At 39.1% G+C, this 14359-nt stretch overlaps 1 protein-coding gene across 2 annotated transcripts in view; it reads right to left on the bottom strand.

The window, feature by feature from the left end:
• LOC126248627 (sorting nexin-7-like) overlaps positions 1 to 14359 on the bottom strand; it is a 144933-nt gene that overhangs the window by 30261 nt on the left and 100313 nt on the right. The gene's annotated exons all lie outside the window — the stretch shown is intronic.

The raw sequence follows: 14359 nt of genomic DNA, 5'->3' as shown, positions 1-14359 counted from the left end.
CAATAAGGGTAAAAGCTGAAGTAATGAATTAAAATTTGAGCCAAGGCGAGGACTTTAAACCACATCTCCTGCTTACTAGGCAGATGTGCTATCCACACATCCACACCACCACCTTGGGCACTGTGGCTAACACAGCTGCACAGAATACCCTAGTCCAAAGCCCTCCCCAACACAATCTTGATTTTCCCCTTTTTATATTACCAGTATTGCAAAGGCTCTCCAATATTGGAATAGTGCCCAGTTTTGTACATAATGGGGAAATCTTTCATGTACCTCAGGTGTAGATCATCTATTGATCTGATGTAATTATATTGCAATATCCGAGACCCCTGGAAACAGTTGTGAATTGAAGTTTGTGTTGGGGAAGCCACTGGACTAGGGCAGTCCATGCAGCTATGTTAGGTACAATGCCAGGATGGTGTAGTGGATAGGACATCTGTCTAGTAAACAGGAGACCCAGATTCACGTCCCAGCCTTGGACAAATTTTAATTCATTACTTCAACTTCTATCTTTATTGAATACCAGGAAAGATGAGGGAAAATTTTTGTGAACTCCTCAAGAAGATCTCATCAGTGGACTTCAGTGCCCAACTACGAAGATAAAAAAAAAAAAAAAAAAAATACTGAGACATAACTGGGAAATTAGTTCTATGCTAACATATCAATAGGAATGGCCATACACTTGTCAAACTCTGCAGACAACACAACATCTCCAAGTCTACATACTCCACATGAAGGCCAGATAGACCTAAAACCAAGTGCTAAAAGGAATAGACATAGTCTAAAGCAAAATCAAATTCACACTTCTAAGGATGAAGAAATAGAATACTAATGAAGAAAACAAGACTTACAACTCTCACCAATTAATCAGAAATGACAATTATCAAGAAATTACCTGAACCATAAAATTAACAAACAATTTAGAAAAACTGATACCAATTTCCTAACAACTGCTGAAAATTTAGCCCCCTTAAAACCTCAGAGATGGCTGATGAACTTCAAAATGTGACAAATTTCATGAACAAAGACAGCAGACTTGGTTAAAATTTCAATTCTGCAAAATAGTAGAAAACGTTATCAATCTCAAAAATATCAGAAAAAAATTCACCAAAATTATCAGACAAGTCACGAGAAAATATCAGAATGCTGTGATCCGCTGAACAGAAGGAATCAACCACAAAACCTTTTCCTAAGGCTTTTTCACTATATATTCTACCTCAGATCTAGAAATCAGTCACTGTGTTTCTGTAAAACAGAATACTTAATTTGTTCAATTCCAGAAGCTATTTCAAAATCTCTGGAAGACAACAAAAAACTACAAATCCCCTTCATTAGTGCCAAAAAGTAAGGAAGAATAATTGTGCACAGCAATAATGAAAGTGCCAAAATCACGGCAGAAGTGTTCAAGAAAATTTTGAACTGTGAAGAGCCCAGAAACTTTTCAAAATTACCTTAACAAAAAAATTCTGCCACCAGCCCAAATTCTGGAAGCAACTCTCAAGGTGCTGGAAACCACATGGCACATTACAAAATTTGGATAACAGAAAAATTCCTTTAACATTGGACCATGACTTTAATCCACCCATTCCACACAAAAAGGAGGTAAGAGTGTTCCACATAACTACAGAGGTACTGCACATAAAAGATTTTCTACAGAATTTTATATAATAGGTTTAAACAACAGGAGACGATGTAAGTTAATAACTGGAAGGCTTCAGACCCTGGAGAAGCTGTGCACAGCAAATCATCACTTTATCATCACTTTAAAGTTAGCCACGGCATATTACAGTCTATCAAATGAGCCTCTTTGATTTACCATTGTAGATTATAGAAGATGTATGATTGTGTCCACTGATCTTCAATATATCAAATCTCAAGAAATTTTGGAAAATGTGAAGATAAGTTCAGAGTAGGATTTGCTGGCCCTTGCCTCATAAAAACAGGCTTAAGTTGGAGACTGTTCTTCACCTCTGGTGTTCTATTATTTGTTGGAATAGTGTTTTATTGTGTGTTGGACTACTTAATAAGAGGGTTAACCCACATAATAGTAAAACTGGAAAATCCAAAGTCAACATAACTTTAAATCACTTGATATTTGTTGATGATTTTGCTCTACAAAAACATTCAGGAAACTCAACAAGTTAAATCACTATAGAAAATAGTACAGAAAATTGGCATCAGAATAAGCTTAAAAAGTTCTATCAGTGTAAAGAAATTTAAATACTGAAGAGAAATAAATTCTAACTCTCAACCAAAACTTATAAGACATAACAGATTAAACCATGATATATATCACCATGAATACAAGCAATAAAAGGTGCCATGCAACAGCCACAAAATTAAAACACAAATAGTAACAAATAAATAAATAAATAAATAGCACATGCAAATAATACTGATTTCAAAACAACTAACACAGCAAAATAGACAGACTACTCAAGAAAGAAAGAATAATATCACAAAATGCATAGCTAAAAAATACCCAGGAGATGTATTTTGTTCTTTGGGCATTTAATGAGGACACCACAAAATGGAGCCTTCAGAAGTAGTGTGTGTCCAAAAAGTTAAGCGTAATCACAAAAAAGAGGACATACTGCCTTCAGGATGTCCGAAGGATTACTTAACAACCTACAGCTTAATTACAAGACATTTGGCAAACAGCAGTGTCCAAAACACAACGTTAGGAAAGTTCTGATAGCTAAGATACAAATTTGTGAGACAACAACACAATTGGGAAATCTCTTCTGCAACAAAAGAAGCTGTTAAGAGGGGATATGGTTACTCCTAACAGCCACACATGTTGCATAACTGTGTGGCATGCTCTCTATGACATGGTTCAAGAACTATCTTGGTAGTTGAACCCATTCCTCAGCAAGAATGATGCGCAAGTCTGGAAGTGTCCTTGGTGGAGGCTGATGAGTTGTCATATGCCTCCCTATCATCCATAAAGAGGAAGTCTGGACAAAACACACCTCTGAAACTGCTAACATGTGGTACCAGTACCTTACCTCTGTATCTCTGAGCGTTTACAGTATTCCTTTGACCACCAACAAAGATATGCAGCTATGTATGGCCATTTAACATGATGCCTCCTCACACCATCACCACCAAACCAGTCTCTTTCCCAAATGTTCCTTGGGTTGTATCAGCTACCATGTTCTGTTCAGACTAACGTGTGACAAGAATCATTTTGCAAACTGAAGCAGGATTCATCAGTGAAGAGTACATTCCTCCATTCACTCATTGCCCAATTTTGATGCTGCCAACTCCACAATACTCAGGCCCAAAACTGTCCAGCATTGAGCAGGATGGACATATGGCAAACAGTGTTGCCATTCTGAGCCTCTGATACACAGTTTGTCAGGAAACAGCAACTTCTGAGGCAGCTGCACACTCTGCAGCCAATTCTCCTGCATGTGTACTCTGATTTCATTGGACAGTTACGACCAGTTATTGGTCCTGCCGTGGCGTGATTATTCTTCATCGACCTTGTACAGTCCTACGACGAACTTCTCCGGTGTCTCGAGACTGTTGCCAAAGCCTTGAAATGACACTTGCTGGCACATCCAAGGATGCTGAGACTTCAGTACACGTATAGTCTGCTTCCAGGCAGACTAATATTCTACCCAGCAAAACCTGGTCCATGTAGCGTCTGTGTGACGTTATGTTGTCAACTTCATAAAGAGACCGCATTCTGCTCGCCATGAATGGACAAACAAGACAAACATGAGTGGTACTGTTTTTATTACCTTTTGGTTATGGCACTATTCACAACACAGAGTATTCCTTTCCTATACAGAGTAAGCAGGTAAAGTCCATAAATAAATACTTATGGTGACAAAGAAATTTGGTAACTTTTTTTTTATTTTGTCCCTGTAAGTTGCATGGATATACAATCTTTTCTGCAGGAGTTACTGGTTTCAGGTTGACACACCCATTCTCAAACCACACTCCTTGTTTTAACCATAATTAGTCAAACAATATTGTGCCAAAAGGCACGGACAGCTTCTGTACAGAAAGTCAAACTGTGGGCAACACACACACACACACACACACTCATCAATAAGTTAGCCAATGCATCTCTTACACCAGTTTGTTTTATTCTAGTATTCAATAAAATCCTCACTGATCCATTTTTCTTTTTAAAAAATTACCACTGGAATGTGACACTAACTCCTGCCTAGCTCTATTATTTCCAATGCAACATCTTTTGAATTCTGGCCCTGTCTGTTTCCTTATCTGCCACAACAACAGAAAAATGTTTTACTTTTATTACATCATGGGTTATCACTCAGTGACTCAAAGTTAGTCACCTGCCCAGGTTTATCAGAACACGAATTCTGATGTTTGCGCAACAGTTAAAATAGCTCTGCTCTCTGTTCTTCAGACAAATGTTGCCTTTCATCTTATTTATTTTTTTATCTGCTCCACTGAACATGTCATTTCCTTGACTTTTTCTCTGCAAGTGTGCTTTTATTTACTCCTTGTTAATTTCCTTTACAATCATTGTTCTCTTATATCCTCCAGCATCAAAATCTAAAATCTTATTCTTAACAATATGCAAGAAATCCATCCGCAAAGTAATCTTCTTAGTCAAACCAGGCACCACAAAACATTTAGAAGAAAAACAGTTTCCATCAATCTCGAGTAACAACAACAACAACAAATATTATTATTATTATTATTGAGGATGTGCTGGAAAGTAATGCCTCTGAACTTTTTATGTGAAAACTCTTCATGCTTTTTAAACAAAATAAATGTTATTAATATTCTATATCTTTATTCTTTATGACAACATACTTATTTCTGAACATAGTTATCCTGGTGAAGAATACATTTTTACTGCAGGGAGACTAGTTTTTTGATACCGTCACTGTAGAATGTTTGACTTTTTTGATGGACCCACCACCTCACCTCTGCTTGCACCACTTCATCACTATCGAAGCAAAGTCCTCGATGGTGTTCTTTTAAGTTTTGGAAACAGATGATAATCTGATGGGGCGGACTCAGAATTGAGTGTAGGATAATTGATTACAGTGAACACAAGATGCTGTATAGCTGCAGATGTTGCAGTGCTCACGCATGGCATGGCATTGTCATGCTGAATGTGACGGTGCTCCAATTGTGGATGAAATCTTTGAATTCAAAACTCAATTACAGCACGCTGTTTCTCATACACTGACATAAGTACATTACACACTCCATATTACTCGCTACAATTCAGAGACACAGAGGGCTAAAGATGTATAAACATAAAGAATAAAGATGTCACCTGTTAATAACATTTGTTTTCATTCAAAAAGCTTTAAGAGTTTTCTAATTAAAAATTCTGAGGTATTACTTTTCAGTGGGCCCTTTTATTATTACTATCTTCACAACCACCACCACTCTTATGGTTGTTTTCTGTTGTTATTGCTTTCCCTATGTCCCACTATCTTAGGCCTACAAGAGAGCCCTATCCATCTTTTCAATAAAATTCGGGCATTCCTCCACAGTATCAGGAGGGGTGTGGATAAGTTCACACTGCAATGACTCTGGAAGTCTCCTTTTCAAGGTATAAGTTTCTGTCAGTCCCTTCAATGGTCTGTCCAAATGAATCAATTTAGTTCTCTCTCTCAAAATTTTTTTTTCTTTTCTTTCCACTCTTGTGACACAGCTCATTTAAGAAATCATTCTGTAATCTGAGTTGAGTGGCTTGCCCTCAGTATTTATTTAAAAGACTAGCTTAAAAGGCTTTATAATCTGGAATGCTCTGCATGGTGATCAGCATATGTCTGGGCTCCCCTTTCTGTCTCTTTACAAATTTAACCTTGGCAACATCACTCATACCAGCAATAAAATTAACTTTACTTGCTCTCAAGAAATCCACATCACACTGTTTATTTTCACCAGTTTAGCCCACAGCCCCTGCCCCATGGGATACCCCCACTGGTAAACCTACTCATCCAGCTACGTTATTTATTGTTTCTTTGAAATGATTTATCTGCTCTTCAATATTCTCATGATTGGTTCTTGTTCTTCTATTATCCTCAGATATGCACACAATAACTGAATTTAATGCTGCATTTGCTTCCAACTCTTACTACTTACATTTCTGTTCTTCTGCCTCAATTCATTCCCCCAAGATCACTTTCCATAGCTCCCACCTTTGTTACAACTGCCATTTCTATTTAATCCACTTTATTCTTGATTCCCTCTACCACTTTAACATTTTCCCCAATTTTATCTTTAATTCCTTTGAACATATCCTTCAACTGATTAAATTTCTCACTGACCTTTTTTGAACATATCCTTGAACTGATTAAATTTCTCACGGACTACATTTATTTTATTATGGAGTTCTGATTTCAATTTCCCTAATGTTTGACTTCATCTCCCCGAAGTTACTGCCACAGATAGATTTCATTCTAGACAAATTGTTTCCACTACCTTCTTTAACCAATTTACTCTGTTTAAAATTAACAACTATAATTTCCTATCATCCACTGACTTTTCATATCTACTGTTTGCATTTTAAGGCTGCCTCAGTCACTTGCTACACCTCAGAAACACAATTACTCAACAGCATCAGCCACAGCTGATGGTCAGAAAAAAACAAATTGTACACCTCAACTGTTGCCTGTCTTATCGCGATTTCTCATCCATCATATGCTGCTTCTGCTAATGTCAGTCCAGTGTGAAACACTGTCACTGTCTGCTACCACTGTGATGCAAAGCTGCTGCCCGTGACATGCACATGTCACCAGCCACTTGAAACTGTTGCCTACAGCTGCACCATGCTGTTGTGAAAATCTGGCCCTCGTGAATCACTCTAGATGTGGAGCCACACAAATTATGTGCTAGGTACCATGTGGGTATACTCTGACGTGACACTGCGTATCTCTGCTATCTGCTCCACTGACAATGCAGCTTGGAGCTCCTGTCAGCTGCTGCAACATAATGCTATGGACTGCCATGGAGCAATGCAATTTATGTGCCCAGTGCCTTATTGGTGACAGCAGACTATCTCTGCTCCTTGCTGTGCAACGTGGAGTTGCCACTAGCCATTGTGTCACAATGTGAAGCAACTACTAGTAGGCTGCTCCCAGGATGTGGAGTGGTGTGATGTTCATACCTAGTGCCTCATAGGTGATTGGGCAGGTCACTGTTCACCTTTTCTGCCTCTGTCAGACCCACACTTCTTTGTTCACGATTGCATACCATGTTGCTGATGCTGGACTACATACAGTTCTCAAGTCCCCATAGTAACTGCATGTTCTACAACAGGTTTTGATTATTCTTTTAATCATGCAACCAGTGTCAAAACTAAAATTCTCAATAAAAAAATCACAACTCAAAACTATAGTCCTATCCTTGGCAGAAACTTTAATCACGAGGATCAAGACTGATTGAGAAACCCAATTTACAACCACAATGGCAATTTTATTGGTCACCATGAGTGTGGGCAATGCATGACCTAACTTACTGACTTGACTCATTATGGTATCAGAGTCCACCAAAGGTAATATGTTTGTTACATAATTTATCCTTAAACCTTTTAAGTAAGGGCAGATAGTATATGTAAATAAATAAAATGACTGGGTAACTCCCACAGGATTAATAATGTTGATGAAATCAGAGGATTATAACCTAAACCAAATAAATGTTTATTCAATAAAATTAACATGTGTCAGTGGTGGCGTCAAAAACAAATGTGGATTCAAATGAAAAGCAACTTAACAATAATTAATGAACAGGGGGATTATAATATTGGAGTTCCAATTTCAAAATGCTGTAAATAAAACAACCACTACTCAGAATGATGCCAAATTTGAACAGAATATTAGTGAAGAAGGTGGAAGCATTATAGAAACAAAAACAATTTAATGAAAATTTTACCACTAGATGACACTGTAGGCAGCATAATATGCAAAATAAAAGACAGAGGGTACACGGACAGCTATTCCTCAGTTTGTGTCTGAGCTGCTCAGCATAACAGTCTCAATGCAGGATTGTGAGCTGCTGATAAACTTTTTTTTTAAAAAAACAGTGATTGTGTGCCAGTAGCAAGGGTACAAAAAAAGGTGTTGGTCCTATGTCCACCAAGGGTATGGAGAAAATGATATGAAATTTGTAAAGGCAGCTATTTTAGAAGTGCAATGTGGCAGAGGGAGGAAAACAACTGATCCAACATCTATTGAAAATGCTGCCACAGCACTGCAGGAGGGGTCGAGCAGTGATGTACAAACATGCAGCGCATGGGAAATTGTCCAAACTTCGGACATACCTGTGAGGACGATTAATAAAATCTATGAAAGAGCCCGCATTTCTTATCCATACAAAATTAACCATTTTCAGAATTGTTTCATATTGACCTGCCTGTGAGACAAATGATTGCTGAAGAACTACTTCCTCGGATGGAAGTGGACAATGAATGGCCACGGAAAATCCTGTGGATAGGGAAAGCTCATTTCCATCTCCATAGACATGTCAATACATAGAATTGCTGAATACGGACACGGAACATCCACTCGCACATCAACCGGTACCACGTCATTCTGCAGAGGTAACTGTGGGATGAGGATTGACACCATCGTTTATCATAGGGTCATATTTTTTCAAGGAGATGGGTCCTGTTACCTGTAATATCACTGGTGAATGCTATGAGATCCTGTTGTGCACCAACATAATTAAAACTCTTCAACAGTGTGGATCTATCGGTAGGATCATTTTTATGCAAGATGGCGCTCCACCATTCATTGCACAGCCAGTGAAGCAGTCACTGCAAAGATATTTTGGCAATGCTAGAATTATCAGCTGTCATTTTCCTTCATGCTGGTTGTCCAGATCACCCGATCTTAACATGAGTGACTTCCAGCTGTGGAGTTATCTGAAAGATGATGTGTTCAATGCTCAGATTACAAACACAGTTGAAATGAAGGGATACACTGCACAACACATTCTGAACACAACCCCTGAGACACTCGAACCTGTTGTGGAACATGCTGTTTCTCAATTTCAACTTGTGGCACAAAACAATGGACAGCAAACAGAACATGTCTTACATGTCTACCGACAATTAAAAACCGATTTCATTGTTTCATGTTATGCAATTTTTTGCCTCATGACAATTATAAACCAATGTTTTATTTCCTTTTTAAGTGGTGTTTAGCCTTGGGACAGTTAAGAATAGATTTTTCCCTATCTGATGTGCTGTGACCTTCCAATGGTGGATGGGCTTTTGGACTTACTAACAACTGTTGACTGCCAAACTTGTGTGGACATGCACATTGCACAGTACAGTTGGTTTAATGTGCAACTCGCACCATAACTCCCATATTGCGATTCATCCATCATTTGTAGCTGTAATGTTCCCCCCCTTCATCAACAATATTCTGTTCAAATGTGCCGTCATTCTGAAGAGCAGTTCTTTTTTTACAGTGTTTTGAAATGAACTTTAATTATAACCACCCTGCAAGTAGCATCTGCATTCCATCAAAAACAGAGGATGTGTGAGCAAAGTTCATTTAACTGCAGAGTAATTCAAGAAAGTTAACAGCAAACATTCACAGCCTGCAAATGTAGTTTTCCACCGTCAATCACGACAAACTAAAGTTTGTTATCCTGAATAACTACTGTGAAAATGCACCAAGTCCAAAAATAAAGTTAAATTTTGTAAAATCTTGCAAAATTAATCCACAAAAACAGTGTCAAATACTTTAAGACCAGCAGAAAGAAAGTACATAGCACATGCAGCTGATGGGCCCCAAAGTCCTACGAACAGACTTACCAACAAAGACTGACCTAAGCACAATGTGCACTGACCAGCGATAGACGTGTGTCCTACAGCTAACCCATAAATATTTTCTGATGTCACACACTACAGAATCTGTATCAGACACTTGAATGATGACTGTTGTTCACATCTACAGTTTAACACACACACACACACACACACACACACACACACACACACACACACAATACTATTAAAATTATTGTGGTGATTTTGTGACCTTTTATTGAAGAAACAATATTAAACACATAATCAACTCAATAGGAGGAGATAGAGAAATCAAGGCTGAGATGGTATGGACATGTTAAGAGAATGGAGGAGAAGAGGATACCCAGGAGGATACACAAGATGGAACTGAAAGGAAGGAGACCAAGAGGAAGACCGAGAGACAGATGGCTGAAAGGAGTAGAGGAATGTGTCCAGAAGAAAGGAGAAGACTGGATCAAGCTGAAGACGGGGAGATGGTGGCAAGACAGGAGATAATAGAGAGGCCTATGTTCCATACAGACCCGGCCAGAGGCTGGAAATTGTCCAAGATGATGATGATGATGATGATGATGATGATGATGATGATGACGACGACGACGACGACGACGACGATCATGACTACGGTCAATGATATTCACAAAGCATGCCTACATCTACTTTTATAATGTGACTAGAAACTACATAAAACTATAAATACATGTGGCCAATTTGAAGAACAAGTATCATCCTGCTCTTGAGTTTGAATTTATTTATTTACTTTTTTCATTATAATCCATCGCTCCATGGTTGTTTTATACAATTTTATTAATGGCAATTTATATTACTAATCAATTAAAGCAGGCTGTTCCAATCCTGCCCCAGAGGGCGCAGACACACTGGGGCACCCCTCAGCTCACTGGAGGGCATGTGCAGCTAATATAGGCTATGTGCCGCACTGCCCTATTACATGTATTTTGTACAGGTATTTTGTGCATGTGTATGTCCAAACCTCTTGACAAACCCTGCCTGCATGCATATGGCTGGTGCACAACCATCCCAAGGATACGGCCTGGTTACCCAATGGCTCACACATCTGCCGATTGCCCACTCCTGCCCACCTGTGCCTGTGGGTGGGCCCAGTTACTCACTGGTGGGCTCATGAGCTGAAACAGTCTGAATTAAAACATATCAAATCATAAATTGTGGGTACTCATCAACTAGGAAGCTTAGGTTGGGACACTGAGGCTGCCTTCCTATCATAAGGGTTGTGCTATGACCCTTACAGATCCAGGATGTTGAAGTGTGGAACATGGTGGTAAGGGTCTGCACCCGGGGTGTTAATGAGACAGCATTAGTGGTTTAGACATTTATTAGTTTTTGTTTTACAACAAAATCATCACCACCTTCATGGCAGCAGCGAGGGTAGCACAGGCAGCACGTAGGATTGGAATGCACCAACGTGTCCATCTCAACAGTCTTGAGGCCATACCAGGGGTCAGAGCTGCTACAGCAGCAGAAGTGGCACTGTGAAAGTGGCCGATCCAGATGGTAGCAGGCACTGTTTGTCTGGAGGTGACACTCCACAGCTTCACAACACTTTTTACAAGGGCACACTCGTTGACATCTAAGGAGTGCCCCAGTAAGTTTCAAGCAACTCTGCACAGGACAGCAGTGGTGGTGTAGATTAACATCATGGCCTCTCCACAAGAGGAAGGCCATAGATGGCACAGCCTGCTCATAGATACAAGTTGGAGGAATGGGGGGGGGGGGGGGGGATTGGCAACAGCAGCTACCACACCTCCCCCGTACAAGGACAGTTTGACAGTGTAGCAAACAACATGACTTTGGCCCCCAATGAGCCAGTGGAAGACTTCAAGTCTTAACATAAGTGGAGGAGAGGCTGGCAGCTCACAACAGATATGTCCAGCAGACCAGGTTGGCTGCAGTCTTCAAGGCAGTAGTCATCTACCAACTGGTAGTCAGCAAATCACAGATCCTGCCTCGAAGCTGATTCACTGCAATTGGATTAGAGAAGGCTTTGGGAGCCAGACTAATTGTACCTATCTGTCTGGTGCAATGAAGTTATCCCTCGGTGAGGATGACTGAATGTGGCCTACTTCTCTGGGCTTTTCAGCATTCTTCACTGTTCTGTGTCTGAAATGTGCCGGCATGTTAGAAAAATTTTTAAGCTAGTATTTGGCTGCTTGCTGCCACTGCTTATACAGCTAACAGCCACACTTCAAATAGTCAGAAGCGGGAGAAGATGCTGCTCGTATGCAATTTTAGCTCCGCACATGTGTGTGAGCCCTTTGGCAACTGCTCAAACAAAACTCATGTAAACAGTTGTGACACCACACTCATCGAAAGCAGTTTGTTGTTACTAAGTATAGCACAGTTTTCATCCTAAAGCCTTTGACATATTTTGCTGTTGGCAGACACTTGTTTGTGCACTGTGTTTTGTTGTAAATGTCACATTTTTTGCAATTTAAGTTTTGTTTAGGTGTTTTTCTCTCATTTATGTTTTATTGGTGCAGTATCACTCTGCAGTAGCGGGCTATAGAAAAATTATTTGTTAGAATATCAGTTCTTATCATTAAAAATTACAAAAATGTAACTGAAAACTTGCACAATGAAAAATTGCTGAAATTCTAAGAAATTCTCACTTTTCCTAATCTTCTCCGCGATGAAAAAATTCCCAGATTTTTCCCAGATTTCCAACTTGTCTCAGGACATATACACCCTGACACTACAGTTTTGACATGATCCAGTATGTTCACATACCCAGTAACCCATTACAGCCTGGTCCTATTTATTTCTTGGGCCCGGGAGGAGGAGGGGGAGGAGGAGGGGGAGGAGGAGGAGGAGGAGATTAGTGTTTAACATCCCCACTGACAATGAGGTCATTGAAGATGGAGCACAAGTTCAGATTAGGGAATGATGGAGAAGGACAGCAACCATGGTCTTTCAAAGGAATTACCCCAGCATTTGCCTGAATCAATTTAAGGAAATCACGGGAAACCTTAATCAGGACGGCTGAACATGAGTTTGAACTGTTGTACCCCCAAATGAGAGTCCACTGTCCTAACCACTGCGCTACCCCACTCGATTTCTGGGTTCCATTCAGAATCTGAGTAACTGGGGTTGTGTGTGAGACTGCACAAACAAATGTACTGGTGAGTCCCAGAAACTGTAAGAACAACAAAGGGATTCAACACTGTTAGTATTTTCTACAGTTATTTGAAAACTACAGTCGTGCTGGTAACTGTGTAGGACAAACACGAACAGTATTTTATTAGGGTATCTTGATTGGAGAACCTGTAGCAACCAAGCAAGAGAACTGTTTTGTCATTCATGGCAGTAGGCCACACAAAATTTGTGGGATTTGGACTTTTAAAAAAGAGATACTTCAGGGTTACTTATGTCTCATTCCTACAAGAATTCACTTATTGAGAAATCTATACCTACAACCCATAATAACTCTAGTGTTGTTGTTGGAAATGTAAAGGTTGAATACATATGACTTGCTAAAGTTCTTTAAGAATAGTAAAGCTAACAAAGTATCTTACATAACTAATTATATCCACTATGAGTTCAATTTTAGCTACAAAGGTTTCATACATTGCAAAATGGACATTGACGGAAATGGATTCATGCACTGTGCTCCTTCCCAAAGACAATGGACCCCTTGAGTTTCCCCCTTCAAGCACAAGTCTTTAGAAGTAGAAAATCAAATCCGTTGGCCACTATAAAACACACAACTTTTGTAGTCTTTTTGGAGGTCTTGGTAACTCAAAAATTTACTTTTGGTTGTGCTCACTAATGGCTCTAAAATCAAAATTTGTTCCAAAAAATACAAAAATAACAAATTCTGGAAAAAAAAAAAGAAAAGCAGCGAAGGGTTTACTAATTCTCCCCAATTTGGGGACAATTTATATGGTTTTAAATTTCTGTACACTGTAATGTCCTACAGGTCTGGAGGTGTTAACCACTTAATGTGTAATGTTAACTTCAAAAACTCTGCACTGTTTGACAAAGTATGTTTAGACTTAATTCGCATTATCTCAGAACTCATCTATTCTATCACAAATATTCAACCTTTCATAACTCACTCAAAGATTTTTTATTATTATTATTTTATTTTTTTGCTAACTGTTCAGAATTTCATGCTGAACGTAAAAATTACACACACACACACACACACACACACACACACACACACACACACGAGAGAGAGAGAGAGAGAGAGAGAGAGAGAGAGAGAGAGAGAGAGAGAGAGAGGGGATACACATCAACTTTCTTTTTCGAAAAGTAGCTTCTTGGAATGTTTACTGCTATTGCCATATTTTATTTGACACTTCATATGACAAGATTCCTCCAGAGGATCAGTTGTTATCAATTTTATAATCTGCTGTAATTAAAAAACAATTGCAACTTTCTTAATCTTTATCTTAGAATCATGCTTTGAATTGCAATGAGCCTGTCTCATTGCCATGATTTTGGCAGTGTATTTAGTTTTGCACATGGTCTTTATTGTAGTTGTGTTGTAAATATAATATTAATCTTTCATTTCATCTGCCATTGAGTCTCCACCCTTCAGCCAAGCACTCAGACTCAGGC

This window comes from Schistocerca nitens, chromosome 3 (genome assembly GCF_023898315.1).
Source record: "Schistocerca nitens isolate TAMUIC-IGC-003100 chromosome 3, iqSchNite1.1, whole genome shotgun sequence".
Classification (NCBI taxonomy): Eukaryota; Metazoa; Arthropoda; class Insecta; order Orthoptera; family Acrididae; genus Schistocerca; species Schistocerca nitens.
Note: the sequence above shows the minus strand (reverse complement) of the source record. Positions and strands in the feature narration are given on the sequence as shown.